Below are 16,290 nucleotides of genomic sequence, written 5' to 3'. Positions count from 1 at the left end.
GGGCAAATAAACAGGGGACTACAGCGCTTCAAAAGTACAGCATAGCTGTATACATAGTACCTGATGTGGCGCTGGTGGTCCCGGCTTAGAACAGATGATGGTCGGCTGTTACAGACAAGGCTTGTCTCAAAAGATACAGCAAATTGTAGAGGATCCGATCCTTGTAATGGCTCTGATAATTAGCCCGGTGTAGCGTATCCTCGTGGCTGTAGCGTTGCACAGAGGTTTGATGCACCGAAAATTGAAGGGTTCTGTCTCTGGGATATTGGCTGTATGGAGTGCCACTTAGAAGGGAAAGCTGGACGCGTTTCAAGTCCTCCGTAGGACTTTTCCTCAGCAGCGTTATGATTTTTAGAAGGTGATGAGGAAAAAATCTAAGTGGAAAAAACGGAAAAAAACCCATGGTCTTTAATGGGTGAACTGAAGCAGACCAGACCAGACTTAAGGTTTTGTGGTTGAGGTTGGTGGCTTTGAGGTGGGTGTGGGTTCCATATTGTCCCAGGGTACTCCATCGCAGTGAGGAAATAAGTTTATAAATGCATTAGTTCAATTATTTTATATTAAACCTGAACTGGTATTAGGATGAGCTCTCACATTGCAAATATTTTGGAATCTCAAGCTGCGGATACTTCTGCAAAGATACACAGTACAATATAAGCAGATAGGTTTTTAACAAACCCCATTACCTTAAAGGGGTACTCCGGTGCTTAGACATCTTATCCCCTATCCAAAGGATAGGGGATAAGATGCCTGATCGCAGGAGTCCCGCTGCTGGGGACCCCCGTGATCTTGCATGCGGCACCCCGTTTGTAATCAGTCCCCGGAGCGTGTTCGCTCAGGGACTGATTACCGGCGACTACAGGGCGGGCGGAGTGTGATGTCACGCCTCCGCCCCCGTGTGATGTCACGCTTCTCCCCTCAATGCAAGCCTACGGGAGGGGGCGTGATAGCTGTCAAGCCCCCTCCCGTGGGCTTGCATTGAGGGGCGGAGCGTGACATCACACAGGGGCGGGGGCGTGAGGTCACACGCCGCCCGCCCTGTAGTTGCCAGTAATCAGTCCCCGGAGCAAACACGCTCCGGGACTGATTACAAACGGGGTGCTGCATGCAAGATCACGGGGGTCCCCATCGGCGGGACTCCCGCGATCAGGCATCTTATTCCCTATCCTTTGGTTAGGGGATAAGATGTCTAAGCACCGGAGTACCCCTTTAAAGAGTAAACATTGTTTAAGAAGATTTCAGTTATGTAGATGAAATCCTTAGGTCCCTCACAATCTCCTGAATGTGGCCCCAGTGCCGGAAGTGGCTGTTCCGACCCCTGCAGGAAGCTGCGGCCAACACGCTCCCTCCATGTATCTCAGTCTGTTTAGAATTCCCCTGTTGCAGTGTTTCTGCAAGGATTCTGCTGCGCTGTTCACATAGTGGAATTTGAATTTCCGCGCCATATGTTTCCGGTGCAGATATTCAAATTCCGGTGTCTGCAGAAAGAATAGACATGTCAATCATTGAACATAACCTAACACTACAGATTAATTCCAGACATTGAGGTCAATGGGGAAAATTTGCAGCATACCCGAAATGTAATTCATAGTTACATAGTTAGTACGGTTGAAAAAAGACATACGTCCATCAAGTTCAACCAAGGAATTGGTCATACTGTGGAATTCGACATACATTCGACATACTATGGATTTGCAATGCAGGTCTGCACATTTTTTTTTCACAGTGCATTGGTATTTTTTTTTATTTTTATGTATTTCATCCATTATGGGTCCACTGTAAATGCTGTAAATTTTTTGCAAATATTTTGAAAAATGTTTTGAAAAATATTTAAGACATTTAAATCATTTCGGCCGAATTTTTAAAATGTTAACCTCTTCAGGACACAGGGCGTATGGATATGCCCTGCATTCCGAGTCCTTAAGGACCGAGGGCGTATCCATACGCCCGTGGGAAATCCGGTCCCCACCGCTAGCCGGTTGGGGACCGGAGCCGGATGCCTGCTGAAATCGTTCAGCAGGCATCGCGGCATATCGCCCAGGGGTTCATTATGCCCCCCCATGTCGGCGATGGCCGCAGATCGCTGGACAACTCAGTCCAGTGATCTGCTGCGATTCCGGGTCAATCGAGTCTCCAGTGACCCGGTGACCCGGAATTACTGGCTGATCGGGGCTGTCTCTGATGGCCCCGAACAGCCAGAGCCAGCAGGGGTGAGGTGGCACTGGTGCCACCTCACGATCGCCCTGATTCGTCGGGCGGTTTACCGGCCGACCAATCAGGGCACTTGCTGCTGTGTCACTCCCGCAATCCGCTCCCCGGCGTCCCTGTTGGGATCGGGGCCCCAGGAGCGACGGCGGCGAGGGACTGACCTGCGTATGGATATGCCCTGCATTCCGAGTCCTTAAGGACCGAGGCCGTATCCATACGCCCGTGGGAAATCCGGTCCCCACCGCTAGCCGGTTGGGGACCGGAGCCGGATGCCTGCTGAAATCATTCAGCAGGCACCCCGGCACATCGCCCAGGGGGGTCCTGAGACCCCCCATGTCGGCGATCAGAGAAAATCGCATGTCAATTCAGACATGCGATTTTCTCCAATTCCGGGCTGATCGGGTCTCTGGTGACCCGATCACCTGGAAAATAGGGTTGATCGGAGCTGTCAGCAACAGCCCCGATCAGCCTAAAGGATAGGAGTGAGGTCGCAAAGCTGCGATCTCCTCCTATCCCCTGGCATTAGTCAGAACGGAGTTCTGACCAATGGCAGCGCAGGACAGGGGGTTGCCATGGCAACCCCCCGTTCTGCCCGCCCCTGGATGTCGAGGGGATCTGGAAAGAAGATGGAGGCCGTACCTGCAGGAGAAGATGCCTGGGGACCTGGGATCTTCGTTGGAGCCTGCTGGATCTTTGCTCAGGTAGGAAATCGACAGTGTGGGGTGGGGGGGGGAATTGAAAGTGAAAGTAAAACGATCTTTACTGTGGCAACCACTAGAGGGGCCAAACTGCAACTCCCAGCATGCCCAGACAGCCAAAGGCTGTCTGGGTATGCTGGGAGTTGTAGTTTTGCAACATCTGGAGGGTCACAGTTTGGAGACCACTGTTACAGTGGTGCCCAAACAATAGGCCTCCAGATGTTGCCAAACTACAACTCTCAGCATGCCTCGACTGCCCAGGCATGCTGGGAGTTGTAGTTCTGTAACATCTGTCCCTTCAGATTTAGCAATTTTCATGAAATTTTTTAAAATTGCTGCTCTACTTTGAAGCCCTCTAATTTTTTCAAAAAGCAAAAGTATGTCCATTTTATGATGCCAACATAAAGTGGACATATTGTATTTGTGAAGAAAAATAAAATTTATTGTGAATATCCATTTTCCTTACAAGTAGAGAGCTTCAAAGTTAGAAAAATTCAAAATTTTCAAAATTTTCATGACATTTTGGGATTTTTCACCAAAAAAGGATGCAATTAACGCCGAAAATTTACCCCCAAAATAAAGTAGAATATGTCACGAAAAAACAATCTCAGAATCAGAATATTCGGTAAAAGCGTTTTCGCGTTATTAATTCGTAAAGTGACGGTGGTCAGAATTGCGAAAAAGGGCTCAGTCCTTAAGGTGAAAAAGGGTTGCGTCCTTAAGGGGTTAAATAAAAGTGTGGTTCTCACTGAGTGGAAGACTTGAGATAAAGTGCTGGTGCTGTATTTGACAATACATGTATTTGGTGATTGTGATGCCGCCGGGTCTCTACTGCTGTCTGTTGTTAAGTATCTGCTGTCAAACACAATGAGGACACTTTGGCTTTAGTCATGTGACTTCTCGTAAGAGCATTGTGGAGTTATTCCGACTGTTATTAACGCTGCCAAGTAAATTATTTCAGTTGCATTTATGCAAAGCAGCTTCAGTGTAGAGCCACGGAGCGACGTGTAAAAAGAGAAGTGAATGAGCTAGTAAAAGAGCACTACAGTATACAGCAAAGTCAATATCACAGGACGCTCCATAGTGGATCAGTGACTGGGTCTGAGGGGAACAAGTCTTTATATCTTTAATTATAACTAATAGGACCTCTGTAAGCAATGAATCTATAAAGACTGGTATATGGACCCAAGAAAACAAACACAAACCGGCTCCTTCCTATGAGAAAACCTTTTAGAACTCAAATCGGCCATACCTTACATATTTAGAGCTCTTTTGTATAAATGTTGTCTATAAAATAAATAATACAACATATAATGAATGAAGATTGTAAAGTTGCTATACACATACAATGCAATCGTGTTGTTATTTACTCAACTAACTACTGTGTGTATTATCCCTGTATTGTGACATCACTGTGCGTATTATCGCTGTATTGTGACATCACTGTGTATTATGTCTGTACAGTTACATCACTGTATGTATTATCCCTGTATTGTTACATCACTGTGTGTATTATGTCTGTATTGTGACCTAATCAAAGAACACGGAGCGCTCCCTGTGTGGAATAAATATGGAATAACGGTGAAGCAGTATTTGTAAATGACTCGCTCACCTGGTTCAGTTGTGCTAGGAAGGCACAACGCTCACAAAGGTGTATAATCCGAAAGACTGCAGCGGCTTCCCACGCCGACTCGCGAGCGTGACGATATGCAGGAGGAGAAGCTAGGAAGGTGGAAGCTGAGACCACGCTGTCATGGATTTTGGATGATTCCAGGAAATAATGTAAGAATGTTTTATTCATAAAACACACGCAACATGTTTCAAAACCATCCGTTTTTTTCATCAGGCGTCCTGATGAAAAAAACGGATGGTTTTGAAGCGCGTTGCGTGTGTTTTATGAGTAAAACATTCTTACATTATTTCCTGGAATCGTCCAAAATCCATGACAGCGCGGTCTCAGCTTCCACCTTCCTAGCTTCTCCTCCTGTACTGAGACATCACTGTGTGTATTATTCCTGTACTGTGACATCACTGTGTGTATTATTCCTGTACTGTGACATCACTGTGTGTATTATTCCTGTACTGTGACATCACTGTGTGTATTATTCCTGTACTGTGACATCACTGTGTGTATTATTCCTGTACTGTGACACCACTGTGTGTATTATCCCTGTACTGTGACATCACTGTGTGTATTATTCCTGTACTGTGACATCACTGTGTGTATTATCCCTGTAATGTGACATCACTGTGTGTATTATCCCTGTACTGTGACATCACTGTGTGTATTATCCCTGTACTGTGACATCACTGTGTGTATTATCCATGTACTGTGACATCACTGTGTGTATTATCCATGTACTGTGACATCATTGTGTGTATAATCCCTGTACTGTGACATCACTGTGTGTATTATCCCTGTACTGTGACATCACTGTGTGTATTATCCCTGTACTGTGACATCACTGTGTGTATTATCCCTGTACTGTGACATCACTCTGTGTATTATCCCTGTACTGTGACATCACTGTGTGTATTATCCCTGTACTGTGACATCACTGTGTGTATTATTCCTGTACTGTGACATCATTGTGTGTATTATCCCTGTACTGTGACATCACTGTGTGTATTATTCCTGTACTGTGACATCATTGTGTGTATTATCCCTGTACTGTGACACCACTGTGTGTATTATCCCTGTACTGTGACATCACGGTTGTCGGGGCAAAAGCGAGGCCCCCACCAGCGTGAGGCTTTAGACCCGGCCGTTGCTCAGGCAACAATGGTATATACATGGATGCTTCACCAGACTGATAGTCTTGTAAAGAGACTGGGAAAGCTGGGGGAGCACTGTGAGCCCTGCAGTGAGTACTGGCAGCCTCCTAGCTTTTCCAGTCTGAAAATGTGTGTCTGGTAAAGCAATCATATTGAAACTCTTTTGGAGACTGGGAAATCTGGGTGGCACACAGTACACAGTTCATGGCTCATAGTACTTCCTCAGCTTTCCAAGTCTCCTGAAGAGAATATTTGTCTGGTACAGCAACCATATTGGAGCTCTTCAGGAGAATGGAAAAACTGGGTGGCATGCATACTGCATGCTGACACGCTTTTCCAGTTTCCTAAAGCCCCAGCAGTGATGTTGTACTACCTGCACTACAGCACTACCATGCCCTCTACCTACCCACGCATTGATGTGTTCTCTCTTTACTATTCTTTCATCCCACAATAAATCTTCTCTTCCCTTACTGACCCCTTCTAAACTCTCTTTCTGCCCCCAAACTAATGTTCATACTCTTCCATTTTACTGTATGAACTCAATGTGTTTCTTGATAGTGGCGCCATTATAGTGCCTTGCATAAGCATTTATCCCATTGAACATTTTGCCCATTTTTCTACTCTTACAAACTTGAATTCAATGGACTTAGATAGACTTATACCATTTAATCAACAAAACATGCACAGTACTTTGAGAATACAACATACATGCATAAGTATTCAACACCTTTCTCTACAATTACAGCTGAAGCTCAAGAAGAAGCTCGGATTGGATGGAGACCGTCATTGAACAGCAATTATTAAGTCTTGTCATAGATTCTCAATTGAATTAAGGTCTGGGCTTTGCTTGAATCATTTGGTAATATTAACATGCTTCCATATAAACTGTCCCATTGTAGTTCTCTGGCTGTATAAATGGGTAATTGTCCTGCTAAAAGATGAACCTCTGTCTCAGTCTCAAGTCTTTTGCAAACTGCATCAGATTTTCTTTCAATCCATTTCTTTATCCATCTTTCAATCCACTCTGACGAGTTTCCCTGTACCTGCTGAGAAGCCTCCCCACAGCAAGATGCTACCACCACTATGTTAGTCTGTGGGGATGGTGTGCTTAGGGGGATGGGTAGTGTTGGGTTTCTGCCAAACATAGCATTCAATTTTGGTCTCATCTGACCAAACCACCTTTTTCCACGTTTGATGTGTCTCCTACATGGCTTGTGGCACATTCCAAACATGATTTCTTGTGGTTTGCTCAACAACGGCTTTCTTCTTGCCACTGTTTCATGAAGGCCAGATTTGTGGAGTGCATGACTAATAGTTGTCCTGTAGACAAATTCTCCCACCCCAGATGAAGAACGTTCTTCAAAGTAACATCTTGGTTTCTTCTCTGATTAGTTTTCTCCTTGCCCGGCTTGTCAGTTTCGGTGGACGGCCTTGTCTTGGTAGGTTTGCAGTTGTGCCATTATTCTTTCCATTTTCTGATGATGGATTTTATGGTGCTCCATGAGATGTTAAAAGCTTGTGATTTTTTTTTTAATCCTAACTCTGCATTGCACTTCTCCACAACTTTATGCCTGACCTCTTTGGTGAGGTCCTTGGTTTTCATGCTGCTCTTTGTCCAGTAATGCTCTCCAACAAACTCTGAGGCATTCACAGAACAGGAGTATTTGTACTGAAATTAAACTGCAGACCCTATTTACTAATAATGTGACTTGCACCAGATCTTTGTTAGGGGTTTCACAGTAAGTTAATGCATATTCATATAACACTTTTTGGGTTTTTATTTGTAAATTATTTTGAAATCCACATAATATTTTTCCACGCTTCCAAAAGATGGAATACTTTGTGTTTGTCCATTACATAAAATCGAGTTTTGCCTCAGAAATTTTAAACCCCAGATTCCAACATGTTAAAGGGGTACTCCGGTGAAAAACTTTTTTTTTTTTTTTAAATCAGCTGGTGCCAGAAAGTTAAACAGAAATCTTAATCCTTCCTGTACTTATTAGCTGCTGAATATTACAGCGGAAATTATTTTCTTTTTGAAACACAGAGCTCTCTGCTGACATCACGAGCACAGTGCTCTCTGCTGACATCTCTGTCCATTTTAGGAACTGCCAGAACAGCATATGTTTGCTCTGGGGATTTCCTTTTACTCTGGCAGTTCCTAAAATGGACAGAGATGTCAGCAGAGAGCACTGTGCTCATGATGTCAGCAGACAGCTCTGTGTTTCAAACGGAAAAGCATTTCCACTGTAGTATTCAGCAGCTAATAAGTACAGGAAGGATTAATATATATATATTTTTTTTTATAGAAGTAATTTACAAATCTGTTTAACTTTCTGGCACCAGTTGATTTAAAAAAAAAAAAGTTTTTCACCGGAGTACCCCTTTAATTCTTTCAGCAGAACACACTTGGAATATCCCAGTGCACAGATTTGGAAGTGTGAATTAGCCCTTATTAGGCAAGTTGTAGTTTTAAGGATTAATTGTATTATTAAACAACTACAAAGCCCTCTCAGCACTGAAGTACCTAGTACTGACCACTCCAGGTAGGTTGCAGTTCTGAAACATGACAGCCCTGGAGGATAATGTTTTTTTTGTAACTTCATGTTTAAATCTTCTGAAATCTTCGGCAGTCAATTTGTGTCTTTTTTTTCTCAACACATTGCTCGTCACCCTATTGACTATATGCAAAAAAACATTTGAGGGCTCTGTGATCCCACCCCAATATCGTAGCAATTTCTGCCGCCCTCTGAAAGTCAAAGACTTTGCAGAGTAAGAAAAATCTCCTAAACATACCCAACAGCAGTCATCTACTTTAGTTAAAATCTACTTTATTCTAAATCCATCTTAAAAATGGCCATACAGTGTCTCTTCAAAGAAATAATTCATTTTATTTGTTTGAAGTGGCTTTTTATGGCCATTTTTAAGATGGATTATGTATAGTTATAACTAGAGTGGCGGCGTTTGTCTACTGTTATATTATATTATTAACTGTGATGGTTTAAAAATCTGGCAAGTGCTTACTGCACCACTATGCATGCAAAAGGTAAATTCTGCAGTTTAAATTAATACAACATATGAGTCGGTATTGTTGTGACAAAACCTTTTGACAGAAACTTTGTGAAACTAGAACAAGCCTAAACCATGCCCATTTTTGAAACATACAACCTAATGAGTCGAGCGTGCTGCAACACGAGATCAAAAGATAGATGAAGGTAATGCAAAACAAAAAGCAGTGCAGTAGGTGACAAAATCAAGGTACCGTAAGTATAATATATATATATATATATATATATATATATATATATATATATATACAGTGACCCCCGACCTACGATGGCCCCTACATACGATCATTTCAACATACGATGGCCTCTCAGAGGCCATCGCATGTTGAAGGCAGCATCAACATACGATGCTTTTGTATGTCGGGGCCATCGCATAAACGGCTATCCAACAGCGCACACTGCTTCAGGCACCGCCGGATAGCCGTTTACGGTGCGCCGTGTGGTCCACTGACGATCACTTACCTGTCCTCGGGGCTCCGGCGCGTCCTCTTCGTGATCCCCTGCATCGTCGGCGCTCTCCATCGTCGTCATCATGTCGCTGCGCACGCCGTCCCGTCATCCAATAGGAGCAGCGTGCGTAGCGACGTGATGGCGGTGAAGAAGAGTGAGGATTCCGGGGAAGCAGAGTCCTTGCCGGAGTGTCGGGGATACCCCGGGGAGGCTGCGACAGCGATGGAAGGCGACATCCAGGGCAGCGGTGACGAGCGGTGACGGTCCGGAGCGGCAGGGACAGGTAAGTACAACTTCCTATACCAGTGGTCTCCAACCTGCGGACCTCCAGATGTTGCAAAACTACAACTCCCAGCATGCTGGGTGTTGTAGTTTTGCAACATCTGGAGGTCCGCAGGTTGGAGACCACTGTCCTATACTTTACATTGCACGGATCCCTCAACATTCGATGGTTTCAACAAACGATGGTTCATTTGGAACGGATTACCATCGTATATTGAGAGACCACTGTACATATACATATATATATATGTATGTATGCCTAATTTCATTGCATGTGATTTAGTGCACTCCTGTGGACTGCAACGGTCACTTAATAAGGATGAGACTTTTGCCACAAAAAAAGTCAGTGCGTCTTACACTATTAAAAGCAAAGCAGAACGTTCTTGTTAATTAATTCTCAAGTCATATAAACATAGAGATGTAATGATTCTTACTAGATAAAGAGACAATTTATTGTCCTAATGCAGTTTTTTCTATAGTTGTATGTAAATAATGTTGTCACTAACCTGTATGCAGCCCACTAGTGCAGAAACGCCAGCATTCATGAATTCCATATGCTATAAACACAGGTAAACATCTCATATAACAAGACATACGCCCTTCAAAATACCTTTCACTTTCACAAGAATAATCTTGAAATATCAAGGTGTTCTCATATTTCACACCATACTCTGAGCCAGGGGTGCCGAAAGTGAAAGTACTTGTTTGTATCCTTTCAATATGATACATTGTAAACACATGAACATTCATAAAGGACTAAAAAGTTCATACATGTAAATGCATCAGTGACCAACTGAGGTATGAACAACAAATCGTGTAAAATAAGTGAAGAAGAAACAAAGAAGGATCATTCGTAGATGGAATTTTTTCTGACATTGAGTCAGCTGGTTACACCCTTCTTAATCCTTATATGAACTGAAATACTGTTAATATAATTAGCTGTGTTCCCAGACATAATGAAATGCAGCAAAATATACAGCAAAAGGAGTATAATATATATATTATACACCTTCTTGCTGATTATTTTGTTACATTTGACATACGTACTGAAAAAAAATACATACTGTTGCATACTGACCAAACATAAATGATCGGCAACCGTTCAACAAACACTATAAAAATCAACAAATACGTTTATAACATCTCTTATTAAGACAAAATGACTCTTTAAAAAAAAAATATATATATATATATATTAGCTTCTCTCCTCCCCTTCTAAATGTATCATACATGCTGTAAGAAACTGCTAAGTCTGTCTTGAGAGATGAAATGGAATATTATCTCACTGAGGGATCTAATTACATGTTGCCAATAGAAGTCTGAGGCTAAGTTTCCACTTTTTTCTAGCAGTTTTTGGAAAACTGCCACTGCAGTTTTTGAGCTAAAGCCAGAAGTGTATTCAAAAGGAATAGGATATATAAAGGAAGGACTTATACTTCTCCTCCCTTATGGATCCACTTCTGACTTTGGCTCAAAAACTGCAGTGGCAGTATTCCAAAAACTGCCAGAAAAAAAAAACAAGTGGAATCCTAGCTTAAGGACAAAGGAGGAAGAAGAAGGTAATTGTGGAGTGAGATAGAGGCAGAGAGACCCAAAGAAATGACTGAAGCTTTAGTAAGTGTTGGATCTCACTTCACTGATTGATTTACAGTTTATACTGCTCAGAACTGCTCTATAGTGTCCTCCATGCTGCTGCTTCTGATAGTGTTCTATAAAGATATAGGGGAAAATAATGCCCTTTTCTGTGTGTGCAATATATATGTTACGCCGAGCGCTCCGGGTCCCCGCTCCTCCCCGGAGCGCTCGCTTCACTCTCCCCGCGGCAGCGCTCCGGTCACGTCCTCTGACCCGGGGCGCTGCGATTCCGCTGCCAGCCGGGATGCGATTTGCGATGCGGGTAGCGCCCGCTCGCGATGCGCACCCCGGCTCCCCTACCTGACTCGCTCTCCGTCTGTTCTGTCCCGGCGCGCGCGGCCCCGCTCCCTAGGGCGCGCGCGCGCCGGGTCTCTGCGATTTAAAGGGCCACTGCGCCGCTGATTGGCGCAGTGGTCCCAATTAGTGTGTTCACCTGTGCACTTCCCTATATCACCTCACTTCCCCTGCACTCCCTTGCCGGATCTTGTTGCCTTAGTGCCAGTGAAAGCGTTCCTTGTGTGTTCCTTGCCTGTGTTTCCAGACCTTCTGCCGTTGCCCCTGACTACGATCCTTGCTGCCTGCCCCGACCTTCTGCTACGTCCGACCTTGCTTTTGCCTACTCCCTTGTACCGCGCCTATCTTCAGCAGCCAGAGAGGTGAGCCGTTGCTAGTGGATACGACCTGGTCACTACCGCCGCAGCAAGACCATCCCGCTTTGCGGCGGGCTCTGGTGAAAACCAGTAGTGGCTTAGAACCGGTCCACTAGCACGGTCCACGCCAATCCCTCTCTGGCACAGAGGATCCACTACCTGCCAGCCGGCATCGTGACAGTAGATCCGGCCATGGATCCCGCTGAAGTTCCTCTGCCAGTTGTCGCTGACCTCACCACGGTGGTCGCCCAGCAGTCACAACAGATAGCGCAACAAGGCCAACAGCTGTCTCAACTGACCGTTATGCTACAACAGTTACTACCACAGCTTCAGCAGTCATCTCCTCCGCCAGCTCCTGCACCTCCTCCGCAGCGAGTGGCCGCTCCTGGGCTCCTTGCCGGATAAATTTGATGGGGACTCTAAATTTTGCCGTGGCTTTCTTTCCCAATGTTCCCTGCATCTGGAGATGATGTCGGACCTGTTTCCCACTGAAAGGTCTAAGGTGGCTTTCGTAGTCAGCCTTCTGTCCGGAAAAGCCCTGTCATGGGCCACACCGCTCTGGGACCGCAATGACCCCGTCACTGCCTCTGTACACTCCTTCTTCTCGGAAATCCGAAGTGTCTTTGAGGAACCTGCCCGAGCCTCTTCTGCTGAGACTGCCCTGTTGAACCTGGTCCAGGGTAATTCTTCCGTTGGCGAGTATGCCGTACAATTCCGTACTCTTGCTTCAGAATTGTCCTGGAATAATGAGGCCCTCTGCGCGACCTTCAAAAAAGGCCTATCCAGCAACATTAAAGATGTTCTGGCCGCACGAGAAATTCCTGCTAATCTACATGAACTTATTCACCTAGCCACTCGCATTGACATGCGTTTTTCCGAAAGGCGTCAGGAACTCCGCCAAGATATGGACTCTGTTCGCACGAGGCGTTTCTTCTCCTCGGCTCCTCTCTCCTCTGGTCCCCTGCAATCTGTTCCTGTGCCTCCCGCCGTGGAGGCTATGCAGGTCGACCGGTCTCGCCTGACACCTCAAGAGAGGACACGACGCCGTATGGAGAACCTCTGCCTGTACTGTGCTAGTACCGAACACTTCCTGAGAGATTGTCCTATCCGTCCTCCTCGCCTGGAAAGACGTACGCTGACTCCGCACAATGGTGAGACAGTCCTTGATGTCTACTCTGCTTCTCCACGTCTTACTGTGCCTGTGCGGATGTCTGCCTCTGCCTTCTCCTTCTCTACAGTGGCCTTCTTGGACTCAGGATCTGCAGGAAATTTTATTTTGGCCTCTCTCGTCAACAGGTTCAACATCCCGGTGACCAGTCTCGCCAGACCCCTCTACATCAATTGTGTAAATAATGAAAGATTGGACTGTACCATACGTTTCCGCACGGAGCCCCTTCTTATGAGCATCGGATCTCATCATGAGAGGATTGAGCTTTTGGTCCTCCCCAATTGCACCTCGGAAATTCTCCTTGGACTTCCCTGGCTTCAACTTCATTCCCCTACCCTGGATTGGTCCACTGGGGAGATCAAGAGTTGGGGGTCCTCTTGTTCCAAGAACTGTCTAAAACCGGTTCCCAGTAACCCTTGCCGTAACTCTGTGGTTCCTCCAGTAACCGGTCTCCCTAAGGCCTATATGGACTTCGCGGATGTTTTCTGCAAAAAACAAGCTGAGACTCTACCTCCTCACAGGCCTTATGATTGCCCTATCGACCTCCTCCCGGGCACTACTCCACCCCGGGGCAGAATTTATCCTCTCTCTGCCCCAGAGACTCTTGCCATGTCCGAATACGTCCAGGAGAATCTAAAAAAGGGCTTTATCCGTAAATCCTCCTCTCCTGCCGGAGCCGGATTCTTCTTTGTGTCCAAAAAAGATGGCTCCCTACGTCCTTGCATTGACTACCGCGGTCTTAATAAAATCACGGTTAAGAACCGCTACCCCTTACCCCTCATCTCTGAACTCTTTGATCGCCTCCAAGGTGCCCACATCTTCACTAAATTGGACTTAAGAGGCGCCTATAACCTCATCCGCATCAGAGAGGGGGACGAGTGGAAAACGGCATTTAACACCATAGATGGACACTTTGAGTATCTGGTCATGCCCTTTGGACTGTGCAACGCCCCTGCCGTCTTCCAAGACTTTGTCAATGAAATTTTTCGTGATTTGTTATACTCCTGTGTTGTTGTATATCTGGACGATATCCTAATTTTTTCTGCCAATCTAGAAGAACACCGCCAGCATGTCCGTATGGTTCTTCAGAGACTTCGTGACAACCAACTCTATGCCAAAATTGAGAAATGTCTGTTTGAATGCCAATCTCTTCCTTTTCTAGGATATTTGGTCTCTGGCCAGGGACTACAGATGGATCCAGACAAACTCTCTGCCGTCTTAGATTGGCCACGCCCCTCCGGACTCCGTGCTATCCAACGCTTTTTGGGGTTCGCCAATTATTACAGGCAATTTATTCCACATTTTTCTACCATTGTGGCTCCTATCGTGGCTTTAACCAAAAAAAATGCTGATCCCAAGTCCTGGCCTCCTCAAGCAGAAGACGCCTTTAAACGACTCAAGTCTGCCTTTTCTTCGGCTCCCGTCCTCTCCAGACCTGACCCTTCCAAACCCTTCCTATTGGAGGTTGATGCCTCCTCAGTGGGAGCTGGAGCTGTTCTTCTACAAAAAAATTCTTCCGGGCATGCTGTCACTTGTGGTTTTTTCTCTAGGACCTTCTCTCCAGCGGAGAGGAACTACTCCATCGGGGATCGAGAGCTTCTAGCCATCAAATTAGCACTTGAGGAATGGAGGCATCTGCTGGAGGGATCAAGTTCTCCTGTTATTATCTACACCGACCACAAGAACCTCTCCTACCTCCAGTCTGCCCAACGGCTGAATCCTCGCCAGGCCCGGTGGTCTCTGTTCTTTGCCCGATTTAATTTTGAGATTCACTTTCGTCCTGCCGATAAGAACATTAGGGCCGATGCTCTCTCTCGTTCCTCGGATGCCTCAGAAGTTGAACTCTCTCCGCAACACATCATTCCACCTGACTGCCTGATCTCCACTTCTCCCGCCTCCATCAGGCAGACTCCTCCAGGAAAGACCTTTGTTTCTCCTCGCCAACGCCTCGGAATCCTCAAATGGGGTCACTCCTCCCATCTCGCAGGTCATGCGGGTATCAAGAAATCTGTGCAACTCATCTCCCGCTTCTATTGGTGGCCGACTCTGGAGACGGATGTTGTGGACTTTGTGCGAGCCTGCACTATCTGTGCCCGGGATAAGACTCCTCGCCAGAAGCCCGCTGGTTTTCTTCATCCTCTGCCTGTCCCCGAACAGCCTTGGTCTCTGATTGGTATGGATTTTATTACTGATTTACCCCCTTCCCGTGGCAACACTGTTATTTGGGTGGTCGTTGATCGATTCTCCAAAATGGCACATTTCATCCCTCTTCCTGGTCTTCCTTCTGCGCCTCAGTTGGCTAAACAATTTTTTGTACACATTTTTCGTCTTCACGGGTTGCCTACGCAGATTGTCTCGGATAGAGGCGTCCAATTCGTGTCTAAATTCTGGAGGGCTCTCTGTAAACAACTCAAGATTAAATTAAATTTTTCTTCTGCATATCATCCCCAGTCCAATGGACAAGTAGAAAGGATTAACCAGATCTTGGGTGATTATTTGCGACATTTTGTTTCCTCCCGCCAGGATGACTGGGCAGATCTCCTCCCATGGGCCGAATTCTCGTATAACTTCAGGGTCTCTGAGTCTTCCTCCAAATCCCCATTTTTCGTGGTGTACGGCCGTCACCCTCTTCCCCCCCTCCCTACTCCCTTGCCCTCTGGTCTGCCCGCTGTGGATGAAATTTCTCGTGACCTTTCCATCATATGGAGAGAGACCCAAAATTCTCTCTTACAGGCTTCATCACGCATGAAGAAGTTCGCGGATAAGAAAAGAAGAGCTCCCCCCGTTTTTTCCCCTGGAGACAAGGTATGGCTCTCCGCTAAATATGTCCGCTTCCGTGTCCCTAGCTACAAGTTGGGACCACGCTATCTTGGTCCTTTCAAAATTTTGTGTCAAATTAATCCTGTCTCTTATAAACTTCTTCTTCCTCCCTCTCTTCGTATCCCTAATGCCTTTCACGTCTCTCTTCTCAAACCACTCATCCTCAACCGTTTTTCTCCCAAATCTGTTCCTCCCACTCCTGTTTCTGGCTCCTCGGACATCTTCTCGGTCAAAGAAATTTTAGCTGCCAAAAAGGTCAGAGGGAAAAATTTTTTTTTAGTGGACTGGGAGGGTTGTGGTCCTGAAGAGAGATCCTGGGAACCTGAGGACAACATCCTAGACAAAAGTCTGCTCCTCAGGTTCTCAGGCTCCAAGAAGAGGGGGAGACCCAAGGGGGGGGGTACTGTTACGCCGAGCGCTCCGGGTCCCCGCTCCTCCCCGGAGCGCTCGCTTCACTCTCCCCGCGGCAGCGCTCCGGTCACGTCCTCTGACCCGGGGCGCTGCGATTCCGCTGCCAGCCGGGATGCGATTCGCGA

The 16,290-nt window shown here is 46.0% G+C and overlaps 1 protein-coding gene across 2 annotated transcripts in view; it reads right to left on the bottom strand.

Annotated features, from left to right (window-relative positions):
* The window catches only part of LOC130293522 (suppressor of cytokine signaling 3-like), a 196,566-nt gene that overhangs the window by 174,792 nt on the left and 5,484 nt on the right, over positions 1-16,290 (bottom strand). Inside the window, exon 1 of one of the 2 annotated variants that reach the window (XM_056542324.1) lies at positions 9,988-10,059. The exons of the other annotated variant lie outside the window; for it this stretch is intronic. The gene's annotated coding sequence lies outside the window, so the exon portion shown is untranslated. Of the gene's footprint in view, positions 1-9,987; positions 10,060-16,290 lie in introns of those variants that run through there. 2 annotated transcript variants of the gene reach the window in all.

The sequence above is a fragment of the Hyla sarda genome, chromosome 10 (assembly GCF_029499605.1).
Source record: "Hyla sarda isolate aHylSar1 chromosome 10, aHylSar1.hap1, whole genome shotgun sequence".
Classification (NCBI taxonomy): Eukaryota; Metazoa; Chordata; class Amphibia; order Anura; family Hylidae; genus Hyla; species Hyla sarda.
The sequence above is the reverse complement of the archived record's forward strand: the minus strand, read 5'-3'. Positions and strand labels throughout refer to the sequence as shown.